Here is a 26,094-nt window from a genome sequence, read left to right on the forward strand (position 1 = left end):
CCATCCGGGGCAGTATTGTTGGGTATAAAAGTGCAACAGTGGTTGCTCAGTATCACACACACACACCTCCTTTCTCCGCAAGCATCATATCTAATGCTATTCTGTTTTCCCAAGCCATTTTGCTGGTGGCATCTAGTTGTTCAGCGATTCCTCTTATCGCATCCCTTGTATAATTTATGAATCTCTGCTGATTATAATAAATATAATTAACCCAATCCACATTCTTATTGACTGTTACCCACCAGAACAGTGACTCAAACCCTGCAGCAATTTGATTCCTGGCTTCCTGTTCATCGGGAACTCCTCTAGGCACCCCAATAGAATCTATGTATGCTCTATCATCAAATGATACTCCTAAGCTTCTTTTACTTCTTCTGGGTATTTGTGATGTTTCTCTTTCAAATGCCAGGGTGAAGGGTATAGCTAATTGAACAAGTGCACAAGTGCCTCCCCAGTTAGATGGTAGGGTGGACCGTAAGATCTTCCCTGCACAGTACCACCAGAGATCTGCCCTGGGGATCTCAAGTCTTGAGCAGTTTCCCATCAAGTCCTCGGTAGCATTCAAGGTCCTCGTGCACAAGGCAAATTCTCCCAGATGCTGGGTAGCACTCACACCCTGCCGTGAGAGGCAAGCTGTATGGTTACCTATAGCTGTGGAGAATGCAGGGGGAACCCTGATATTGCTATCACGCAAGGAAGGGAACAGCAAAGAGAGAGACTTACAGGCCTCATTTCCCCAGGCAGTCTTTTCTTGGTACAATGCAATCATACATCGCATTCCCTGGGAGTCCTTGGTCCACCCCAATGGGCAGGGCACTATCTGGGCAATCGGTCATCCCGAGGCACAAGCATAGCAATTGCTATGGTTGAGACTCTGGACAGTATATTTGACCCATTCTATCCAGGCATTCACATCCCCATACCCTGTTTCAATCTCAAATGTTTGAACTGCCACATTTCAAAGAGGGCCTGCGGGGTTCTCTCCTGCGGGGTTCTCTCCTGCGGGGTTCTCTCCTGCGGGGTTCTCTCCTGCGGGGTTCTCTCCTGCGGGGTTCTCTCCTGCGGGGTTCTCTCCTGCGGGGTTCTCTCCTTTTTTTTCATGGCAGTAGAGGATCGTTTCACACAGAATCACAGAATTGTAGGGGTTGGAAGGGACCTTGAGAGATCATTGGGTCCAACCCCCCTGCTAAAGCAGGTTCCTTAGAGCAGGCTGCCCAGGTAGGCATCCACATGGGCCTTGAATATCTCCAGAGAAGGAGACTCCACAACCTCCCTGGGCAGCCTGTTCCAGTGCTCCATCACCCTCACTGTGAAGAAGTTCTTTCTCATGTTGGTGCGGAACTTCCTGTGCTCCATCTTGTGGCCATTGCCCCTTGTCCTGTCCCCACAAACCACTGAAAAGAGGCTGGCCAACCAAGAGGTTGGTTCCTTCCCAGGTGCAGGACTCTACGCTTGCTCTTATTAAACTTCATTTGGTTTCTTCCTGCCCATCTCTCCAGCCCGCCCAGGTCTCGCTGAATGGCAGCACAGCCTTCTGGCGTGTCAGCCACTCCTCCCAGCTTTGTGTCATCGGCGTACTTGCTGAGGGCAGACACTATTCCCTCATCAAGGTCGTCGATGAAGATGTTGAACAAGAGCGGACCCAGCACCGACCCCTGGGGAACGCCGCTAGTCACAGGTCTCCAGCTGGACTCTGCACCACCATTCACCACCCTCTGAGCTCGGCCAGTCAGCCAGTTCTCAACCCACCTTACTGTCCACTCCTCTATCCCACACTTTCTCAGCTTTGCTAGCAGGATGTCATGGGAGACAGTATCGAAAGCCTTGCTAAAGTCAAGGTAGATGACACCCAGTGCTCTCCCCCCATCTACCCAGCTGGTGATGCCATCAGAGAAGACAACGAGGTTGGTCAAGCACGACTTCCCCTTGGTGAATACATGCTGACTACTCCTCATAACATTCTTCTCTTCCAATTGCTTGGAGATGGCATCCGGAACAAGCTGTTCCAACACCTTTCCAGGGACAGAGGTGAGACTGACTGGCCTGTAGTTTCCCGGATCCTCCTTCTTGCCCTTCTTGAAGACCGGAGTGACATTGGCTATCCTCCAGTCTTCAGGCACCTCTCCTGTTCTCCAGGACCTTTCAAAGATGATAGAGAGCAGTTCAGCAATCACCTCTGCCAACTCTTAGCAGAACAACAACAACAACTTAGCACACGTGGATGCATCCCATCGGGACCCATGGATTTGTGTGCGTTGAGCCCACTCAGACGCTCCCGAACCACTCTCTCGTCAAACAGGGGGGAGCCCTCCATTTCCCAGACCCTTTCTCCTCCTGCCAGGGTCGAGGAGTCCTGGGAGGCAGTCCTTGAAGCAAAGACTGAAGCAAAGAAAGCATTCAGTATCTAGCCTTCTCAGTGTCCCCTGTTACCAGGACACCCCCCTCGTTCAGCAGGGGACCCACATTATCCCTAGTCTTCCTTTTACTGTTTACATACTTAAAAAAACCCTTCTTATTATCCTTTATCTCTTTTGCAAGCCTCATCTCTAGGTGGGCTTTAGCCTTCCTCATTGCGTCCCTGCAGGCCCTGACAACACTTCTGTACTCCTCCCAAGAGGACAGGCCCTTTTTCCACATTTCATAGACCTTCCTCTTCCTTTTGATCTTGTCGATGAGCTCCTTGCTCATCCACGCAGGTTTCCTGCCCCCCTTCCCCGATTTCCTACTCTTAGGGATGCACCGATCCTGAGCTTGGAAGAAGTGCTGTTTAAATGTAGCCCAGCTCTCACAAGCACCCCTGCCTTCTAGCAACCTAGCCCATGAGATACTCCCAGGCAGGTCTCGGAAGAGGTCGAAGTTGGCTCTCCGAAAGTCCAGGGTAGCAATCCTGCTACTAGCCTTACTTCTTCCACCAAGTTCCATCTTGAACTCCACCATCTCATGGTTGCTGCATCCCAAGCTGCCCCCAACCTTCACATCCCTAACAAGCCCATCCCTGTTGGTAAGGACAAGGTCCAGAAGCACCCCCTGCCTTGTCGGCTCCTCCACCACTTGCGTCAGAAAATGGTTCCTACAATGCGTTGAAGACAATTTGGACTGCGCGTGCCTGGCTGAGTTGCTTACCCAACAGATGTCTGGATAATTGAAGTCCCCCATGAGAACCAGCACCCGTGATCATGAGGCTACTTCCAGCTGCTTGTAGAAGGCCTCATCGACCTCCTCCTCCTGATCTGGTGACCTGTAGTACACCCCCACAACAGTGTCCCCCATACCAGCCCACCCCTTAATTCTCACCCACAAGCTCTCCACTTGTCCTTCACCCTCCCCCAGGTGGAGCTGGGTACACTCTAGTTGCTCCCTCACATAAAGGGCAACCCCACCCCCTCGCTTCCCCAGCCTGTCTTTCCTAAAAAGGACATAGCCCTCCATGACAGCATTCCAGTCATGCGAGCTGTCCCACCACGTCTCTCTGATCGCAACCAGATCGTGGCCCTGCGACCGAACACAGATCTGAAGTTCATCCTGTTTATTTCCCATGCATTGCGCATTGGTATACAGGCAGTTTAGGGAAGCAGCAGTTTCCATACAGCTATTCTCAATCTGGCTGTTGGGTCTCTCCCAGTTATTTGTTCTCTCTGCTCAATTGTCGTTGGGCATTTAAGTCTCGACAAGCTAACACCTCACAAGCATCAAACATGACGGATTGTGGTACATAACCCTCTGTCACAGTCACCCATATTTTTTAACCGTCTTACTATTATCTGGTCATGCCTTTTCCAAGTTGCCAATTGACCAAGGCTTTCTCTGAGGCCTACAATCACTAAAAACAAAACTAATAATTGATTTTTCCCTGTCATTATTTTTAACACTTAGGTTTCCAAATATTTATCGATACAAAGAATAAGATATACACTACTACTAGAACAAAAACCCCTTGGGAGCACTTCAGTTCACTATAGGCCAGTCCTTATTCTCAATCACAAGTCACACTCATTAGTTACCTGTGAAAATAAAAGGTTAGTTTACAATTGTAAGCTTTTATCCTGCTTAGAGTCCATTATGAGGTTTTTCTTTTTGATTTTAATTTTCAACAAGTCTTCTGTAGGAACAACTTCCCCGGTACTAGGGTCGACGGGTGCTTTCACTCGAGTATAGTGAGTCCAACCTTTTTCCGCAGTTCCTATGGCTGTTTCAGTGGTTAGTAGTACTTGGAATGGTCCTTCCCATTCAGGCCGGAGTTGATCCTTTCCAGGTCCGAATCAGGACCCAATTTCCTGGGTGATGGTGGTGAATGGGGAATTCCAAAGGTGGGGTTTCAGACAACAGCCCCTGGGTCCTGAGAGATGACAAAGAAGAGGACAACCCCAGAATATAGTTCTTAAGAAAACTCTCTTGTTTCGAATTGTGGTATCTCATCCCTTCTGCCCAGATAGGGCAATCCGAACAGCATCTCATACGGTGAAATTCCTATATCGTTTCTTGGTGCTGTTTGAACCTGCAGGAGTGCTAAAAGTAAGCATTTTACCCAAGGAAGTTGGGTTTCTAACACTCATTTAGTTAATTGCTTCTTTAATGTCTGGTTCATTCACTCCACCTCCCCAGAAGAGGAGGGGTGCCAGGGGGTGTAAAAATCCCACTCAATCTCTAAGGCCTGCATTAACCCTTGCAGTACTTGTGAAGGGAAATGACTTCCTTGATCTGAATCAATGTTTTCAGCTATCCCATATCTAGGGACTGTTTGCTCCAGTGATACCTTAGCCACCGTGTTCGCAGTGGCAGATACGGAGGGGAAAGCTTACACCCATCCAGTCACGTGGTCAACTAGGACAAACAAGTACTTAAATCTCCCTCCTTTAGGTAACTCAGTAAAGTCTACCTGTATACTTGGGAAAGGTCGAATCCCTGGCTCCCGTCCCCCTCTAGGTTAGTTACAAATGACCTTTTTATTTGCCTTTTGACATATGGTACATCCTCTGCATATTTGCTTCACTAAAGTGTATATTCCTACACAGACATACTTTTTTCTAGAACAACATCACACATTGCTTGCACCTCCCAATGACTCTCTTGATGTAAAACATATTTGCCTCATTGGTGCTTTATTCAGCATTTCTCTCCCATCAGGGAGTATCTGTTTTCCTTCAAACTTCGTGGCTCCTGATTCCTTAAAAAAAATCTTTCTCTTAAAACTTTTTAGTTCTTTCTTAGTTTTCAACAATTCCCTGAATCCTCTCTGGATTTATTCTCCGTTTTCCCTCAGACATTAGATGCCTTAAATACCTGACTTCTCTTTCTACGTATTGTAATTTATTTTTCAACACTCCCAAGCCCTGCTTTCCCAGAAAGTTGAATGGCTTGTTAGTGGCTTCCTTCACAACTGTTTTCTCCTGTGCTGACAATAAACGATCATCCACATTTTGTAACAGGAATTCCTCCTCGGGAGGTTGGAATTGCTCCAAAATCTGTTCTAGAACTTGCCCAAATTAATCGGTGGCCCTGTAAACCCCTGAGGTAAAACTGTCCATCTGTATTTTTGCTTCCGCCCCCACTTCAGAGTCTTTCCAGTCAGAGGTGAATATATCTTTGCTCTCAGGGTCTGAGAGCACTCCATTAATACCACTGTTATTCCAGTCTAACAATTTACTATTTGAATGCCCAATTTCATCATCAAATCCCTTCCCAACAAGTTAGTCCCTGCCTCGGGTACATACAATAATTGCCCAGAGATCATTTTATCCCCTAGTCTCAGCTTGGTACCCCCCAAAGGTGGCACTGTTATCCCAGCCCCTTCTACCCCCATCACATTTAGGGTTTCATTAGTTAATTTAATCCCTGATACTTTACAGGCCAGTAATGACCTAGCTGCCCCAGTGTATTGGGTTTGATGGCAAGGTTTGGGGGGGAGGGGGGCTGCAGTGGCAGCCCCCCACGAGGAGAATCCAGAAACCGCCCCATGGCAGATAAGGGACAATTTCATCCGGCCCCAGAGGGGCCCACCGCTGCCCAGAGCCAAGCCATGAGCAACACAGTCCGTGCCTCTGTGAGAGCACATCCACGAAAACAAACAAACAAAAACCTGCTGCTCAACAGCAGCTGGGAGAGCGAGGAGTGAGAAACCTCCCCGCAGACACCAAAGTCAGCACAGAAGGAGGGGGTGGAGGCGCTCCAGGCGCCAGAGCCGAAGCCCCCTGCGGCCTGTGGAGAGGCCCCTGGTGGAGCAGGCTGCCCCCCCGCCCCCCCCCCTTCCCGATACTTGGGAAACTGACCAAACAGCACAGCAAATATACCAAAACTTCTAGACTGTTACTTAGATAATGCCTACATCCTCTTTCCCTGCTCATTCAACTTTCCCAACTCATTCAAAAAACAGCTCTGTCAAACATTACATACCACACCTTTAACACCTTCAATAACCTTTTTTAAGCTTCACTCCCAGGCTGAAGTGGCCAGCCTGCCCACACTTAAAACATCCCATCAAAGCCTGTCCCTGCTAAGATTCAGGCCGCAACACAGGTAGCTTTCCTTGCCTGCCATTCCTTCATCTCTCTTCCTCTCTTTTCCATCCTGGCCCTGACTCCCCCTGAAGATTTTCTTCCTCTTTCTCCAACCCTCTGCCTGACTACCTGCTACACTGTCAATACCATCAGTTTCACTCTCTGCTTTTCTTTCTCATCTCCCCTCTTGACACACACGTTCAGGGCCTCGCACAGGAGGGCCCCCCAGTGACTGTTCACTACATCCCCCCACCTTCTGGAGCATTTTCTGTGCATCTTGCCAGGCTTCAATCACAAAATGAACTTTCAAGAGCCCTTGGGATACCGGGTCCTCAGGATTCATCCCCAAGTACTTTCTCATTCTGACCCCAAGTCTCTCATATGATTTCTGTGTCGCACACTATTATTCTTCCAGCCAGGATCGGCAAGTGGGTATTTCTGCCCTGCCGGTATTACCCCTGGTCCTGGTGTTAGTGTTGGGGAGAATCGAATGGATGTTTTATTAATGTCTCTTAGCTGATGGGTCATACAGTATAATTAAGCATTGCCGAATGTACTTACATTATCAATTAATTTATGTATACTGGGAAGTTTAGGGAGTATATTATCAAATAATCTATGTATACTGGGAAACTTAGGGAGTATACTGAACAGTCAAATGAATCTTTGAAGGGGAACCCTGGGAGGGAACAGATACAACCTGACCTTGGATAAGGGCCTGGAAGTGCTGAAATGAGTTGAAGCAGAACCAAGGAGCGGAGGGAGCATGCGTCGAGTGAGAAAGGTGAAAAGTTTAGCGGAGAGGAAGACTCCTTACTTCATCTGGACGACCACCAGAGAGCACCACGCATGTGCAAAGGGGAGGGGAGCTAATTAGAATGAAATGCGAGGCTGATGTTACCACCTGTAATGAATATGTATGCCTTACGTAATGTTGAATGTATAAGTAATGGCTGGGAAGTAACGGGACTTGAAGCCAGATTTGGGCACCTGCCCCGGCTTCCAGCGCTGAATAAAGCACCTTCATATAATCACTTGGTGGTTATGTGGTTGCTACGCTAACATTTTGGCGACCCAGATGGGACGGCATGGGCACTGCTGAGGCGGATCGTGTCTCGGTTTCGCTCTAGCCGGCACCGAGGGATTCTCGGGGAGCAGTCGACCGCGACCGACCTCCGCTGCTCACGACGTACCACTGGAGCGGTAAGCAAAGGTGCTTTCAACTTTGGGTATTCGGTACCGATTTGGTTGGGAAAGCCTGCCGGTCAGACGCGGCAAAAGCCACGCTCGGTTGGGCAGGGAGCTCCCGGGGTAAGCCTAGGCGCCGTCCGTTAGACAGAGCGAAAGCTCTGCAGGTTCGGCATTGGTGGTTTGGTATTGGTAATTGTATTGGTTTGTGCTGAAGGGTCAGCACCTGGTATTATTGGTATGTGGTAAGCACGCTGCTGCTCCGGCAGCTTCTGGGGGAGTGTGCTGCTGCTCCGGCAGCTTCTGGGAGAGTGTGCTGCTGCTCCGGCAGCTTTTGGGTTTGTATCATAAGCTCAAAATGAAAAAGATTAAAGGAATTCTGGGAAAAGATGTACCTATCCCGCGAACATCCCCACTGGGGTGTTTGCTAGCACATTGGAAAGAGGGAGGTTTTGGTCAAGAAATGCGGAAAGGAAAGCTGATTGATTATTGTAATATTTGGTGGCCACAGTATAAACTAGAGGACCAAGAAACTTGGCCTGAGAATGGAACATTGCAATATAATACAATCTTACAATTAATGCTATTTTGTAAGCGGGAAGGAAAATATGAACTGCCGTATGTGGAATTATTCTTTTATTTGCGCCGAAAGCCTGAATGGCAGCATGCTTGTGGAATAATGGTGCTTGAAGTTTCAACTGAGGAACGTTGTTGTGCATGTACTAGGGAGGGACGCTGTATACAGCATCAGGTAATAGAGAATAATAAGTATTATGGGGAAATGAATAATGGAAATATTGATTTGGAAGTTGCGCCGTCGGCTCCGCCGGAAGAGCCAGGACAGGGAGGGAAAAGAGAAAAGGAAGATAGCAGTAGTGATGGAGAATCCCCGACTTTAGTCTCCCCTGTGTCACATAGGACCCGGCAACAGCGAAGGGCAGGAGAAACTATAAATGAACAGGGAGGGAAAATAATCGCTCCCCTCAGGCAAGGAGTGGGGACAGAAGGACCGGTATATGTTAAGGTGCCTTTTCAGCTGGGGACTTAATGATATGGAAACAAGCAGCCGGCACCTACAGGGAAAACCCAGATAAAGTAGCCAGGGTAATGAAAATGATAATTAAAACCCAAAATCCCAATTGGGATGATCTCCAGGTGATCCTGGATACTTTGATGGACTCGACAGAAAAAGACATGGTATTGCGGGCAGCCAGAGAGAGAGCCCGAGAGGATATACGAAATGGATTAGTGCTTGGAAATCTAGATCAAAACTTCCCCACTGAGGATCCCCAATGGGATTATAACACAGGGGATGGAATAAGGAGGCTGAAGAGATATCAAGATTGGGTACGAGTCGGGGTACAGAATGCCATGCCCCGGACCATAAATTGGTCAAAATTGTATAATGTCAGGCAAGAAAAAGCGGAATCACCTTCCGCCTTTTTAGAGAGATTGAAAGAAACTGCTAAGAAATATACAGATTTAGACGTAGAGACTGAGCAAGCTAAAGCTCAATTGGCACTCATTTTCCTGGGACAAGCCCAAGAGGATATTAGGAAGAAATTGCAAAAGTTGGAAGGTGCAGATTTGAGAAATTTGGATAGGCTGTTGGAAATAGCCTGGAAAGTGTATAATAACAGGGAAAAGGAAACGACAAAAAGGCAACAACAGAACTTATTAGCAGTAATTCAAGGGAGAGAACATGCAGGATTAAGGGGCAGGGGAAGAGGAAATATTAATGGTCGAGGTAGAGGAACAGGGAGAGGCTACCCGAGCTCAGGGGGAAACCGGCTGGGTCTTAACCAATGTGCCCATTGTAAGGGGGAGGGTCATTGGAAAAACGAGTGCCCTCTCCGTGGACAGCTGATCGTTGGTGGGGGAAATTCGTTCCGAAACCAAGAAGCAGCCAAGGCGATGGTTCTGGGGGAATATAGTAGCTGACTAGGAGATCCGGTAGCAGAAACTAAAGAGCCCTTAGTAAAAATTCAAATAGGAAATAAGGAAGTAAAATTTTTAATTGATACAGGGGCCACATATTCAGTACTCAATAGATTAAGTGGTAAGATAGGGGAAAGGAAAACTACTGTTGTAGGTGCCACCGGGAAGGAGGAAATACGGCCGTTCTTACAACCCCTTGATTTACGGTTTGGAGGTAAAGAAATTACGCATGAACTTTTATATGTACCAGAATGCCCTATTCCTCTTTTGGGACGGGATTTGTTAACTAAACTAAACGCTACCATAACGTTTGAAGATGGAGAATTGATTATGAGAATCCCGGAATCAAAACTGGGACAAATATTAATGATTAAAGAGAAGGCTGTTCCTCATATACCAAAAGAGGTAGAAAATGCAGTAATGCCTACGATTTGGGAAACGGACGTGCCCGGAAAATCAAAAGTAGCCCAGCCAGTAAAAATTGAACTTAAGGAAGGGGCCCGACCGGTACGGATTAAACAGTACCCGTTGAAGCTAGAAGCTAGGCTAGGAATAGTAAAGATTATAGATAAATTTCTTAGCTACCACATTCTGGAGGAATGCAAATCCGAATATAATACCCCAATTTTCCCAGTAAAGAAACCTAACGGGGAATACAGGCTAGTGCAGGACCTTAGGGCAATAAACAAAATAACAAAAGATATTCACCCAGTGGTGGCTAATCCTTATACATTGTTAACATCTGTAAAAGAGAAATATAAGTGGTTTACGGTAATTGATTTAAAAGATGCCTTCTTCTGCATACCCATTGACAAGGATAGTAGAAAACTCTTTGCTTTTGAATGGGAAAATCCACGGAACGGACGAAAGATGCAACTGACCTGGACAAGATTGCCTCAAGGATTCAAGAATAGCCCGACCCTCTTCGGCAGTCAACTAGCTAAAGAAATAGAAGATTGGATTAACCAAGGGCAGATTCAGGTACCAAAGGATCGATACCTGCTGTAACAATATGTGGACGATATATTAATAGCTACCGAAGGAGAGTCAGAATGTATTCAGGTAACTATTGATATTTTGAATCAATTGGGACTAAATGGGTACAAGGTTTCTAAACAAAAGGCACAAATCGTGTGCACAACAGTAATTTATTTGGGATGTGAAATTTCTCAAGGACAAAGAAAATTGGGAGTTAACCGAATACAAGCTGTTTGTGAAATCCCCGAGCCGCGAAATTTGCATGAACTACGGGCTTTCCTAGGTATGGCCGGGTGGTGCAGACTGTGGGTAATGGACTATGGACTCATAGCAAAGCCCCTCTATGAAACCCAAAAGGCCTGTACATTTACCTGGGGAAAGCCACAACAAGAGGCCTTTAAGAAATTAAAGGAAGCCCTGATAAAGGCGCCTGCCTTGGGCTTGCCGGACTTATCAAAGGACTTTCAGCTGTTTGTGCATGAGAGACAACGATTGGCATTAGGAGTACTGACCCAGCGACTTGGGAGCTGGAAAAGACCTGTGGGGTATTTTTCTAAACAATTGGATGCGGTAAGCGCTGGATGGCCCTCGTGTTTAAGGGCCGTGGCAGCCACAGTCCTTTTAACACAGGAAGCCAGGAAGCTCACATTAGGGAAACGAATTGAGGTGTTCGTGCCACATATGGTGACTACGGTATTGGAGCAAAAGGGGGGCCATTGGCTATCGCCCAGCCGAATGATGAAATATCAAGCTATACTAACTGAGCAAGATGATGTAATCTTAAGAACTACTAACTTATTGAACCCAGCAGTGTTTCTAGGAACAACTACGGAGGAAGGAGACCTCAGTCATGATTGCGTGGAGATCATCGAACATACCTATGCCAGCAGAACAGACTTAAAGGATCAGCCTCTGGGGAGACCGGATTGGGAACTTTTCACGGATGGAAGCAGCTTTGTGGAAAATGGGACTCGTTATGCAGGATACGCGGTAACTACATCAAAGGTAGTGATTGAGGCAAATTCCCTACCTCCGGGAACTTCAGCCCAACGAGCAGAAATAATTGCCCTGACACGAGCCCTGGAACTAAGCGAGGGTAAGAACGTGAATATTTGGACAGATTCAAAATATGCATTCGGGGTAGTTCATGTACATGGGGCATTATGGAAAGAAAGGGGAATGCTATCCTCACAAGGGACTAATATAAAATACCAGGAAGAAATATTGAAATTAATAACAGCTGTACAGAAACCCCAACAGGTGGCCATAATGCATTGTAAAGCCCATCAAGGAGGGGTGTCAGAGATTGCAGAAGGTAACAGACTGGCAGATTTGACGGCCCGGAAGGTTGCGCGTGAAGTATGGAAAGTACTGGCTCTAATTCCATCAAAGGTAGGCCTCTCTTGTTTTAAATTACCTAAAGACCCAAAGTATTCGGCAGAAGATGAGAGACTTGCAAATTTGATGAAGGCCCAGAAGAATCCTGACGGATGGTATGTGACTACGACAGGACAACTCATAGTGCCTCCTATAGTAATGCGAGAAATCTTACAAATAAAACATAATGAATGTCACTGGGGTGCAGGAGCAATGGTGACCTATTTGAAACGAGGTGTCATCTCGGTACACATGTTAACAATGGCAAAGTCAGTAATGTCAAAATGTGAGCTTTGCTTAAAGAATAATCCGGTAGCAAGGAAACATGCTGAGATGGGAAGAACTAGGGCTGGGATAGAGCCTGGAGATTACTGGCAAATAGACTTTGTGGAACTGCCTAAAGCAAGAGGTTATAAATACCTATTGGTAGGGGTTGATACTTTTTCAGGATGGCCGGAGGCCCTTCCCTGTCGCACCAACCAAGCAAAGGAAACGGTAAAATGGTTACTACGGGAAATAATCCCTAGATTTGGTGTACCATTGGGTATTTCTTCAGACAGGGGACCACATTTCATTGCCAATGTCGTTAAGGAGGTTAGTAGGTTACTGGGAATTACCTGGAACTTACATACCCCATGGAGGCCTCAATCTAGTGGTCAGGTAGAGAGGATGAACCAAACTTTAAAAGGACGATTAAGCAAAATTTGTCAGGAAGCTAAGATACAGTGGCCACAGGCCTTACCAATAGCTTTGCTAAGAATTAGAATAAAGCCAGGAAGTGGGATGTCAGTAAGTCCCTATGAAATCATGTATGGAAAACCTTATGAGTCTCCTGAACCGAACCCGAATATACATGTTACCGGTAAACAGGTTGGCAAAGGTAACCAAGAAGGGGTTCAAAGATTTAAACTTACAATTACAGGCTACAACCAAAAAGACCCTGCAAAACAGAATGGCTCTGGACATGCTTTTGTTAAAAGAGCATGGGGTGTGTGGATATTTGAAAGATAGAATTGATCGTTGCTGTGTACATATTCCAAATGTAACTACAGATGTGGAAAATGACATATCCCAACTAGCTCATGTGGAACATGAGCTAGAGGAAGAAAAGCAAGAAGCTGAGCAAAATTGGTTGGGAGCAACCTTTGAGGGACTAGGCCTTCATCTGGAAGGATGGCTCAAGTCCCTCCTACAAAGCATTGTGCTGCTGCTAATTGTATTCGCTGCAATGGGAGTAATGTTCTCGTGTGTGAAGGGAGAAATAGTTAGGAGTAGTGCATGGGATCGCCGAATAATGAGAGTCCTTACTGGGAATCACCCAGAACACCCTATCCCACTTACTCCACCCCCATGCTATAGTACTAGCGTTAACAAGCAGGCATGGAGGAATCAATAAGATAGTAGACTAACGAAGATGCATTAAAATTATACTTACTAATCTCTATATCAAGTTATACTTACTAACCTCTACTAACCTGATTCAACCTAATAGTAATGAAAATACTTGCTCTCGGTATGAGTGAAGTATTTTCAAAGGGGGGAAATGTTAGCGTTGGGGAGAATCGAATGGATGTTTTATTAATGTCTCTTAGCTGATGGGTCATACAGTATAATTAAGCATTGCCAAATGTACTTACATTATCAATTAATTTATGTATACTGGGAAGTTTAGGGAGTATATTATCAAATAATCTATGTATACTGGGAAACTTAGGGAGTATACTGAACAGTCAAATGAATCTTTGAAGGGGAACCCTGGGAGGGAACAGATACAACCTGACCTTGGATAAGGGCCTGGAAGTGCTGAAATGAGTTGAAGCAGAACCAAGGAGCGGAGGGAGCATGTGTCGAGTGAGAAAGGTGAAAAGTTTAGCGGAGAGGAAGACTCCTTACTTCATCTGGACGACCACCTGGACGACCACCAGAGAGCACCACGCATGTGCAAATGGGAGGAGAGCTAATTAGAATGGAATGCGAGGCTGATGTTGCAACCTGTAATGAATATGTATGCCTTACGTAATGTTGAATGTATAAATAACGGCTGGGAAGTAACGGGACTTGAAGCCAGATTTGGGCACCTGCCCCGGCTTCCAGCGCTGAATAAAGCACCTTCATAGAATCACTTGGTGGTTATGTGGTTGCTACGCTAACACTGGAGGATGAGTTCTTTCCCATTTTTGTATAGCAGCTCTCCTCCTGATCATTCCCATTTCTTTCCCTGTAAACAACATATTTATATACATAATTCCCCCCCCCAAGAGTATAAGCTAGGTCCTAGGAAACTCCTAACCTCTCTTCTGGTAAGGAGGGGGGGAAGTTCACTTAAGAGGACACACAGTTAGTGTTAGTACTGTTAGTATCAGGGAAGGCAAAATTCTCAGTACCTCTTCTACCTTGTTCTAATTCTTGCCAGAGCCTAGAGTACGCTCCTTCTCTAGGGACAGTGTTAATTGCAGTCCCTGTCTCCTTTCCTGGAGCGGCTGCTGCTGCCACCGGTGCAATATTAGGATTATAGGGAGCATAACTTGGCTCCTCCTCCAAAAAAAAAGGAATCTTATTGTTTACACATAAATTTCAAGCCTGAATTTTCATCAGGCCCGTATTTTGGCCAAAATACTGCTGTTTCCTTAATTGGTTCTTTTGTCCAGACTAATACACAATATTTAGCCATATTTATTTTTTTTTACCATCTCCTCCAATTTTGAGATTATTTTTCCAATTTCTTATCATTCTTCAGGAAGAACTGTCGGTAGGCACTCCCCCAGGGATATCTCCCTGTCCCCTGGAACTCATATTTCCCATTTTTCCTATTCTGGAAAATGGGGGTGTACTGCCAAGCACTTCCCCGTGCAAGGATTACTGTACACCAAATTTCCCTGGTGTACTCCCAAGCACCTCCCCGTGCAAGGGCTTACCATACACCAAATTTCCCTGGTGTAGTGCCAAGCACTTCCCTGTGCAAGGGCTTACCATACACCAAATTTCCCGAGACTCTTCCTTTCTCTCCCTTATCTCACGCTTCGTCCGTCTCCGGCCGCGCCCCTCGCGGAGCTACGGAACCACGGATCAGGACTCCACACTCGCTTCGTACAAAGGTACGTCTCAATCACACATCACACAGAGTCTCACCCGACCCCCAAAGCAATACTTCATATTTCTTACCTTGATCTGTGCACAGAGTTACCGGATCAATTCTTAAACCCGGAGTGCCTACCTTCTTCCCTTCCCCACTACTTCATGGATCCTGCCTCTTTAATCAGTCTCGGGCCCTCTGTCAGCTCTCCGCAGAACCGCCACCGCCGATGCACAGGACCCTGAAATCAGCGGGGCATGCCTTCCTGCTGCTGCGGCGGTGGGGCTCCCCGGTAGGTGACTGGCTCCCGGACGAGCCCCCAAATTGTGAGAAACACTCCGTAGCCAATAACTCAGGCTCAGGCGAGGATCTCAGTGAAGTAGTAATTTATTCGCGATTGCAATGGCGGGCGCCCCACAAGCAGGAGCGCACCCACTAGTTCCAAAACACAGTTTATATACTGTTTGATGACAGGACCCTCCCCTGTTTCCCCACTGGAGTGGGTAATCCAGGTTCACAATCTATCTGATGCTTCACAGACAATGCCTGGCCTTCAGTTGCCGGCCTGTTTTTGAGATGGTAATGTTTTCTCCCCTTATCTGGCTTGACTTAACATAGTGATTTTCACCTGATTGCTCTAAGGAGTCTGGTTGTCTGCATTTTAGGAGGTCACCTGCTGAGCTTTCTTATCACTGTAAGCATATCTCAATACCACATTCCTTCCTTCTATACAATGTAACACTGCAAAAACAACATTTCTATTCCCACAGTACTCCGTATAAAGTGACTGCACCTAGTAATGTAAAGGTCTTTTCTCTTTTCCTGCAAGTTGGGAGAGAGCTTGTCTATCTGTTTTATTACAGGCCTTCTTCAAGGCACATTTCTCCTGTAATTTGATGTTACCGCAGGAATGTGAGCATGATGATTCTGTTCTTTCATTAGGCAACACTAGATTTATCTTTTAAAGCTGTGTTGAATCAGACAAGGGTTAGAACAGAGGCTGGGGAAGATTCTCAGATGATGGGAGGAAATTAACATCTCAGTAGAGGAATGGTCTACTCGAAGTCTTTCCACTTTTTTTTTTTTTTTTTTTAAAGAAAATCTTGCTGCTTTGTAGTGGTAATGATGGTCCAATGTGATAGATCAGGTGTTGTTAGCAGTCCCGTATTGTTGCTGATCTGTTAGTCTGTTTGGAGAAGAAAAGCTGTGGGCACTTTTGTTGGATGGTCCTGTGGCAATCTCATCCAGCAACCTACTCCAATCTAGTTATGTAGAAGTGAAGCTAGATTGCTGGAGCTGATTCAAATCTGTCAAAATGTCCTGAGGAAACAAAGCTAATGCATGTCTGAAGACTCCTTTGGCATGTCAAATGAGCTGTTTCTGTTTAGTTATTCCTTGCTTTAAGTGTTTCAGGGTTTGTGCTCATTAGCAGTGCTTCTGAAGAAATGTCTAATAGGCTGGAAAAAAGTTTATACCACTGAGGAATACTGGAGATCATGTGTAACCAAACTGCAAACTTAAATGTGTTGGAAATAGTAACTTCAACAAAGTTTGGGCTAAATCCTGTTTCATGATAACAATCCAGAAGAATATCCTTAAGGCTTTTGTAGTAAAGTGGAAAACTGAATAGGAGAAATTTGATACAGAAAATTGTGGATCAGAGGTATTGGACCAAACAGAGATAACACAGTGATATTCTCGGAATAGCTGTGGGTTTGGGAATCAGGAAATACAAGTTCTGCTCTGGCTTTGTTGTTGGCTGAGCTGGGTGACTGTGGGCATACAGTTTCATCTTTGTCCCCTGTTCCTTACACCCGCAAAACTAGGATGAATTTTGCTCCTTGGTAAGTGCCTTGAAAACTGTTTTGAAGTGTCATGCATGAACTAGGTGGTGCTGATGGTTTAAGGGAGTTTTGGCAAAATGGCTTTCTGCTCAGGGTGAAAGTTGTGAATGAGAAATTTTTTAAAAAGTGTATTCAGTTTGTGGTGGTGTGAATGCCTCAGAGCCCTTTAGGCTTCGCCTGAAAGCAGCGTGTTTCTGGGATTATGGGTTCCTCTCCATTTCTCATTCCACCTGAGTATGAAATTCTTGTTCCGTCTTCATGTGCTCTTATCATTGGGAGGCTTGTAGTTGCACATCTGTCACTCCCAGTTTCTCATGAGTTTATGGATTTTGTTCTGTGTATTTATGACTGAAGGGTGAATGTGTGTTCACAGTGAGGTGCGGGCTTCCAGCCTACAGTAAGTGTTAAACTCATCTGTTCCTAGTGTCAGTCTGCAGTGCTGAGAGGGCAAATTGAATTATTGTCTTAGAGAGAAAGCAGACCTTTCCAGGTTGTTGTTTTTTAAGCGAGGGAATGTAAATCTTGCCTTAAGTCCAGTTGTTTCCATATTAGATGAGTGTCATGTGGATACAGGTTATTTTATGATGCTTAAGGATGTGCTGGGTATTTTTTCCTTAATGTAGCTGACTTCTGTGCAGCAGAGGGGGAGGGATTACACCTGTGGTATGGAAAGGCTTTCTGAAGCAACTTGTGAAGGTGAGTTTAGTGACTGGAGCATCACTGAAAAATGTCTGGGGTTTAGGTAGTTGCTCTGCTTTTTCTCAGAGGCTGAGGGCTGTTTGCATGTGTTTATGTCTTAGCTGTGAGCAAGCTCAGCTGTGGCAGTCGCACACATAGAGGGAACCTTGTTTAACAGATGTACTCACTCTTTGCCTCTTGCTCGTGGCTTCCTTTCCTGAGCTCTGTAGTCCATTGTTGGACTACAGGCTAAGCCTTATTGCCATTTAAGCAGCCCTAAATAGAGCGGCCTTTGCTGTTTGGGAACTCCAAATCAGGAGACTGCAAGGAAGAAGTTTCTGTTTCAGGACTGGAGCACGATGCCTTCAGGGAGCTTAGGCCAACGAAGTTTTCTAATACACAGCAAGCAGCCCTTTGACTTGTCATATTCTATTTTTGTGATAAATCAACTGCTATCGCTGAGGGCAAGCTCAGTTTGGCTGCGTAAAGCTAGATTTCTACTTCTCTATGCTAGACAAGCTCGCGAAAGACAACTTCCTGTGGTCTGTTCCCAGTTAATTCAGTTCCAGAAGTGTGGGCACCACCACTTTGCTGAGCCTGTTCTGGTGTCTGTTGCTGTTTTCATATGTCAAGAGTGTTTATTCTTGATATCAGGTGACAATACTTCTGTCCCTGTGGGTTTTTAAAGAGCAAGACTGAATGTTTGCTATAAATTTCAGTCTTCCCTGAAGTTAACAAGTCTTTTCAAGAAACAATTAAGGTGTAAGTGCTCACTTCAAAATTATTTCCTGTTTGGTATGCTCAGTTATGCACCTATTCCATTTTTTGTTGAAACTAGTGGAACTTCTTTAAAAGATGACTCTTTGGAGCAGAACTTAATTCAGTGTTGACTACTGATGATATTTCCCTTCTGGACCATTTTTTTAAACTGTCATTCAGCCCTATTTGGACATGAAGGATATGAATATGGATATGAAGACAGGTACCTATGGGCTAACGAGAAAATGAGCTGAGAGCTGAAGCTGTGCCAGTGACATGCTGATTTGGTAGAAGAAGTGACGAAAACCCAAAAAAGTCAAGTCACTGTGTAAAGAATGTCACATCTGTAGCACTGAAGATGGAGTTCACATTTCTCTCGTAAGCTTAGCTTGCTGGTGTCTAATAAGGTGTGTTTTGAAAATCAGGCAGGTTTGGGATGATGTCAGTTCTGTGCAGTCACTTGCAGAAGAGTGTTTTGGTAAGCATGCTCTTCCAGGTACCCCGTGACAAGATCTTAGGTGCTTCTGAAAGTTTCCTATTACTGAACTTCTGCACTTGTGCATTTTCAATTGCATGTTTGGTGAAAGAGAAACTTGTGTCCCAGTGGTGAGTACAGGTGTTTGTTCAAAAACAGACAGCACAGAACTTGGTGGCATCTTTGAATGGTGGCTTCTAAATTACAGGGAATTTGTGTCCTCAGGATGTGACACTTCTAGCTGAGAGAAGTGAGGGGTGTCAGGTGGATGGGAACGTTCATCAGTGTTACACATATCATGGGAGAGATCCTATAGGGAGTGGGAGAAGGCTTCTGGTGGCCTGACGTGTGTTGAAACTGCTCAGGCTGAGGGTGCAATCAGGATTTGAAGCAGCAACTCCCACACCAAATTCAAGGTTTTAGCAAGGGGGCAGGCAGAGTCATTCGTAGGTGGGGATGGTTCATTTAACAGACAGCATCTTCCCAACAAAACTCAGTATGGTACTGACAGAAAGCGAAGTGTGTGGTGCAGGTGGGTAGTGCATGTGACTCGAGCGTAAGGATTAAAATTGATAACTCTCTAGTAGCCTAACAGTGTTCCCATTATTCTTGTATAGCACAATACATGTGTATCTTGGTTCTGTTTGAATATATGAAATGGCAACTGCTGTTTGACCTGCTAGCAGATTGCAGGTTTTGGTTTTAAAGCTTTTGTCCAACTTGATTTCTTGCTGGATTTTTTTATCTGCTTTAAGTAATTCCATAAGAATTCATGTTTCACCAAATTAACCAGGACCATAACTAGCAATAAATTAAAGCTCAGAAGGAAAATGGTTTAACAAGGAAAAGGTAACAGTTATATAGCTTGCTTTGGAATAGATTTTTAAGTAGTCATTTAATTGCTGTAGTGGTAAAAATGTATTAAGTCCTAGTTTATGTTGATCAAAAGAACACAAATTACTTCTGCAGTGAAATAATTGGGCAGAATTCTTGTGTCAGTGTTGAGAGTAGGTCCTGGTATTGTCCACAGTGTTGAACTCTTTTTAGTTGATATAAGACCAACTACTTTATACCTCTCTTGATCAAAGAGCATAAGAAGAAAGCTTGAAACTGCACTTTTTTGATTAAAAATGGACTTCTGTTTAATGATAAAAGCTGCTTTGCTCTGTGGTGGTGGCAGCATGTTGGCAATGTTTGTCTAGCTCTCTTCATAACTGGGAAGAGTCTGCAGTATTAATAATACTCAAGTACTTCATAGTTGGCTTGTTGCATATTGAAATCTCATTGCTACAAGGACAGCAGTATTTTAATTAGCTTAAGTTGCTCTGGGTTCCAGACGTACATTTTAAACACGCAGGATGCTCCAGATTTTTTTTCCATGCATCTTTACCAAAGGAACAGAAAAAGTGAGGCATTTTGTTGAAGCTGGTAGCTTGCTTTCTAGTTACTCTTCTCAACTTGGACTGATTATATCAAAATATTTGCTTTCTTCTGAAGTGAGTTAGCTACAAAAGTTAATACCTGTACTTTGCTCTAGCTAGTACTGAGATTACTGTTAAGGATTTTGTTTGTTCGTAAGTGGTATCAAGTCTTGTGCTAACTAACCTGAAATTTCTAAATTAATTAGCTTTCAGGCTCTCAAAAGTGGTAGGTAGTTGCTGTCCAAAACTTGAGATACATCATAGAATCCCAGGATGGTTTGGGTTGGAAGGGACCCTAAAGCTCACCCAGTCCTACCCCCCTGCCATGGGCAGGGACACCTCCCACCAGCCCAGGCTGCCCAAAGCCCCATCCAGCCTGGCCTTGAGCACTGCCAGGGATGGGGCATCCACAGCTTCTCTGGGCAGCCTGGGCCAGGGCCTCACCACCCTCTGAGTGAAGAACGTCTTCCTAATATCTAATCTAAATCTCCCCTCTTTTAGTTTAAAGACGTTCCCCTGTGTCCTATCACTCCACCCCCTGACAGAGTCCCTCCCCAGCTGTCCTGTAGCCCCCTTTAGGTACTGGCAGGCTGCTATAAGGTCTCCCTGGAGCCCTCTCTTCTCCAGGCTGAACACCTCCAGCTCTCCCTCAGCCTGTCTCCATAGCAGAGGTGCTTCAGCCCTCTGAGCATCCTCATGGCCTCCTTTGTATTTGCTCCAACAGCTCTGTTTCATTGTGCTGGGGCTCCAGAGCTGGGTGACTCCAGGTGGGGTCTCACGAGAGCAGAGCAGAGGGGGGCAATCCCTTCCCTCCCCTGCTGGCCACGCTGCTTCTGGTGCAGTCCGGGACATGGTTGGCTTTCTGGGCTGCAGGCACATACCTGCAAATGTTAGCCTTGGTTCTGTTGTGTCTTGAGGAGCGGAAGATGGCCCTGCTATTTCTAGTTTACTGCCTTTTTCCTGGTGATATTGCAGCCTCTCCAGGTTAGTGAAGCTGACCTTCTAAAGAACCAACAATAACAAAAATAACCCCTTTTTTTCTATGCTTTACTGTTTAGCTGATCTTCAAGTCAGAAGTAGGAGCTGTGCTCAGAAATTCACATCTGCTCTCGGCCTAGATAGAACCTGAACTGTCCCCTTACTGCCCGGGTTGGTAGTCAGGCCCGCCTGTTGTTTGCAGATGGCTTTCTCTTGTGGCAGACTCTTTGGGAAAGAGTCCATTTTAAAAAGGTCACCTCCTTGTTTGTGTAGTTAAATATGAACTTAGAATTGGTGCATTTCCCATACGCTTCTTTGGCAAGACACTCTGGCCAAAGGAAAAGCTTGTGCTGATCTGCTTCCACCACAGGGCTTGTACACAAGGGATTTTCAGTTTTCTTATGCTCTTGCTCATGAAACCTGCAATTTTAGAGACTTGTGGGGTTTATAAGCCTCAAATTGGCTGGAAACTTGTGTGACTGATAAGCAATTCAGTGATAGTAAAAACTAGTGCATCAGTGTACTGCATCTCCTCAGCCGTTGCAGGGTTTTCCCTTATTTCTAGGTGAAATTTAGGGCAGGTTGCTTTATGGCCAAGAAAGATCAGGATGTTAACAGAGGAGTAGGACTGTCTGTTATCAGGTAAGAGCATTAAATCCGTAACCGGTTCAAACAGTATGCACTTCTATTGAGTGGGGTGTGTTTAACGAGCCAAGTGGGGCACTCCATGAGGAGAGCCATGTAACTACAGCTGTCTGACATTAATGCAACGAATCCATATGGGGCAACAAATGGGAGCTGCAGTGTGTGGAAATCACACAATTGTCTTCCACTTTAACTTCCCATTGATTGCATGCTGAAGCAGAAGGTCTAATTGCACGCTCTGTCACATTAAACAAGTGCACAGCTTGAAGAATCAATTTCTCCTAATGTCTGTCCCTGCTAGGAAGATATCGTTCCACAGCTGTATGTGGAGCCCCTTAATGGATGTTACTGCCATCGCTAAAGAGCCTTGTCTGGTAATTCAGTGATGCAATGTGCAGATAGCCCTGCTCCTTGGGGGCTCTTTTCTCCCTGTCCTTCCCATTAATGGGAAATGTTTTTTGAAAGCACTACCCTATTGGTTCCTGTCCCTCTGCCCCTCAATCACTGCACTGAAAATAGCAAACGAAATTAATTTGATGTTATGGGCTGTCTTTCAAAACGTAGGTCTCTCTTCAGAGTGCTTGGTTGTTGAAATGTGGGGTGTGTACACAGCATAGCTGTCTCATCCCTGCCTCCCTACACCTCCTACTGCAGTCGTTGCAATCCCTGCTCTGCCTTTCGTTAGCTGCAGGATGGCCACTTGTATCCAACAAGATGAAGATGAGTCATTAGCTTTGTTTTAACTAGTGGCCATTGAAAATCAAACACCAGGATGGAGTTTGCATTTGCTTCAAGGAGGGTCTGGTTTGTGCTCATGATCTTAAAATAGAACAAGAACCATAATGTACCTGATCTCCTGTCTTCAAGTAGCACTTGGAGTAATCATAGAATATCCCGAGTTGGAAGGGACCCATAAGGATCATCGAGTCCAACTCCTGGCACCGCACAGGTCTACCCAAAAGTTTAGACCATGTGACTAAGTGCACAGTCCCATCGCTTCTTAAATTCAGACAGGCTTGGTGCAGTGACTACTTCCCTGGGGAGCCTGTTCCAGTGTGCGACCCCCCTCTCGGTGAAGAACCTCTTCCTGATGTCCAGCCTAAACTTCCCCTGCCTCAGCTTAACCCCGTTCCCGCAGGTCCTGTCACTGGTGATAACGGAGAATAGGTCACCTGCCTCTCCACTCCCCCTCGCGAGGAAGCTGTAGACTGCGATGAGGTCTCCCCTCAGCCTCCTCTTCTCCAGGCTGAACAGGCCCAGTGACCTCAACCGCTCCTCATACGTCTTCCCCTCTAGGCCCTTCACCATCTTCGTCGCCCTCCTCTGGTCACTCTCCAACAGTTTTACATCCTTTTTGTACTGTGGTGCCCAGAACTGCACACAGTACTCGAGGTGAGGCCGCACCAGCGCACAGTAGAGCGGGACAGTCACTTCCCTCGACTGACTAGCGATGCCGTGCTTGATGTACCCCAGGATACGGTTGGTCCTCCTGGCTGCCAGGGCACACTGCTGGCTCATATTCAGCTTGCTGTCAACCACAACCCCCAGATCCCTCTCTGCGGGGCTGCTCTCCAGCGTCTCGTCGCCCAGTCTGTATGTATAGCCAGGGTTGCCCCGTCCCAGGTGCAGGACCCGAGTAATTCACATTTTCGTTCCATTAAGACTAGTGAAAGTGATGCTTTTTTTTTTATTTAACTGTAGAGGATGTGGTTGCAATATGTCAAATCCAGTTTTACAGTGACTATCCAAAGAGCTGTCACTACCAGCTTGATGCCCTTGTACTTCATAAAAGGGGAGCACCTCTCTGCAGCTTGCTGGGATCGTTGGTTGCAGAGTTGTTAGGGGGCAAAGCAAAAGCATGTGCTGTGGATTTGGGGGTGATGTCATCTCTTTGGAGATTGTAATGCTTGAAAACTGGACCTGTTGTGTGCTGTGCTGAACTTCTGGGGTCAGGTTTTACTCTGATACCCAGATCTTGTTTTGTCCTGGCAACAGGCACTGCCTCCATCTGTATGTGCTGTGGACAGCTGTATAGAGAGTTCTGACGTTGGTCCTAGCCTTTCCCTTATGCTGAAATTAGTAGGTCCAGTACAACTTTTAAAATGTTGTCTAAAACCGGTGTCTTACGTAACATCGATATGCCAGTCACTTGAATCAAACTACTTTTTGCTTTCTCAGTGTAAAATCACTGCTGAGCTCATCAATGTGATCTATGCAGAATAAAAGTGATCTTTTTGATTTTTTGTTTTGTCTTTTTGTAGTTTTTCTTCTTCAAAAACTGACCGTGTCCTGATTGTGGTCAGATATGGCAAATGGTAGCGGGTGGATTGGCCTAACTTGGGTAATATCAATACCTCAGAGCAGTTGTGAAGATGGTTCAGGTGCACGTAACTTCAGAGGCTGAGCTTGTGTTTATTGGCTCTTAATACCAGGTCTGGGACTGACGTGATGCATGGAGCCTCTTGGTATCATCACCTCCAAATGTTCCAGGGCCAACTGTGCCTTTTCTTTCATCTTGTTCTTCAAAGCATCTCAGTGCTGTCCCTTCAAGTCTGTTCAGCTCGGCACCATCTCTTTGTGCTGGTTGCTTTTGTCATCAGTTTTGTGTTGGCACTTCTTTGCTTCTGCATCTTTTTCTCTCTTATTTCCCCTTCTGTCCCTCAGTCTCTGGGCTCTACTACACTGCCTCTCTCTGGCTGCATGGCTTTAAGACTGTTGTCTCAGGGTAATTAAGTAAAAGGTGGGCTTTTCCTGTCCTCTCTGTATGTTCATACTAGGCTGTTGATGTTAAAATTACTTAGAACTTTCAGGCACCTGTAGCCCTGATCCCCTTTCCAAAGGGTTAGCCAGAACCAAGAATTAGGGGATGGGGCTAAGGAGGTCTATGATTATAGAAGAAAGCTTGGAGGTGGCTGTAAGAAGACCTAGAAATATGGAACCAACTTGTTTCACTAGCCCAGGAAGGGTGCTGAAAAACTCTACCTACAGTAGAGTAGGCTTTCTGTCAGTTTAAAATGCACAGTGAAGCGTCAAACCACAAATGCCCTTTAGCATCTTGTTCTGGTGTCTGGAAATCCAAGGGCTGCAGGCAAAAGTCCTTAGCTGGTTTGGAGGATGGCTTTGGGAGCAAACCCTTCAAATCTCCAAAAGATCAGCCCTAAAGGTGAGCAAGCCCTTACTGTCTACTGTAACAGCTTTGACCAAGCCTGAATAGCTTATCAAATCTCATTACTCAGAAGACACTGGTTTAATTAAGCCCCCTTTAGAAAGGAGGTGACGAAATGTGGCTGGCAGCCTGTGCCAGCATTCCTGCGTTCAGCGCTCCACAACGCTGTTTGCTGATGTTGCAGGCTCAGGGAATGGTCTCTTGCTAAGTGTTTGCTCACGGTGCATTAGGAAGAGCTAGTGAGATTTAAAAGATTTTTAAGATTTTTAAGATTTAAACTGGAATGCTACTTGAATCTAAAGTGTGACTATCTCTGTGAATAGCGCAGTTTCATGATAGATTGCTGTAGCTTAAAAATAAGGTGTTGCATGTGGCAGAGGAATTGTTTTTCCTCCTGCATTTCAAAACTAATGCCAGGTCCTTGGCCTCCTCTTGGATCTTACTACAGGGTTGGCAACAAAAGAAAAATACTTAGTGCTTATGTGGGTATTTTTGCATCCAGGGCACATCCAAGGCTTTATGTGGCCCCAGCCTGATATGACTGTGAAACTCCCTGGATGCTAGAGATACACATCTTTGGTTCTGGGGGACTTGTACATGCTGCTGTTCATGTCCCTGGAGTGAACTGATAACATCGCGCTAACCTGGTGTTCAGTTAGCTAAGATCAGTGTGTGGGAAACTTAGTATGTCCTTGCAGCAGCCTGCTGAAGAGGGGATATCAATTATCACTTTAAAAATGATCCCTTTGGATTTTCCTTTCGTTATTCCTTATGTGAGAAACACTCCGTAGCCAATAACACCTCACAAGCATCAACCATGACAGATTGTGGTACATAACCCTCTGTCACATTCACCCATATTTTTACGGGGTATCCCGTCTTACTATTATCTGGTCATGCCTTTTCCAAGTTGCCGATTGACCAAGGCTTTCTCTGAGGCCTACAAACACTAGAAACAAAATTAATAGTCGATTTTTCCCTGTCGTTATTTTTAAACCTCAGGTTTCCAAATAATTATCAATACAAAGAATAAGATGTACACTACTACTACAACAAACCCCCCTTGGGAGCACTTCAATT

At 45.6% G+C, this 26,094-nt stretch overlaps 1 protein-coding gene and 1 long non-coding RNA gene across 16 annotated transcripts in view; one reads left to right on the plus strand and one right to left on the minus strand.

Moving 5' to 3' along the window:
• The window catches only part of LOC308184746 (ubiquitin-associated protein 1-like), a 92,752-nt gene that overhangs the window by 3,084 nt on the left and 63,574 nt on the right, over positions 1–26,094 (plus strand). The window lies entirely within an intron of this gene.
• Positions 14,648–16,892, minus strand: LOC308184867. The gene is made up of 2 exons (XR_013942973.1): positions 14,926–16,892; positions 14,648–14,870 (listed from the first exon to the last, which is right to left on the minus strand). It is a non-coding gene; the product is annotated as an uncharacterized lncRNA (long non-coding RNA).

Source organism: Anser brachyrhynchus (assembly GCF_964034855.1).
Source record: "Anser brachyrhynchus genome assembly, chromosome: W".
NCBI classification, from domain to species: domain Eukaryota; kingdom Metazoa; phylum Chordata; class Aves; order Anseriformes; family Anatidae; genus Anser; species Anser brachyrhynchus.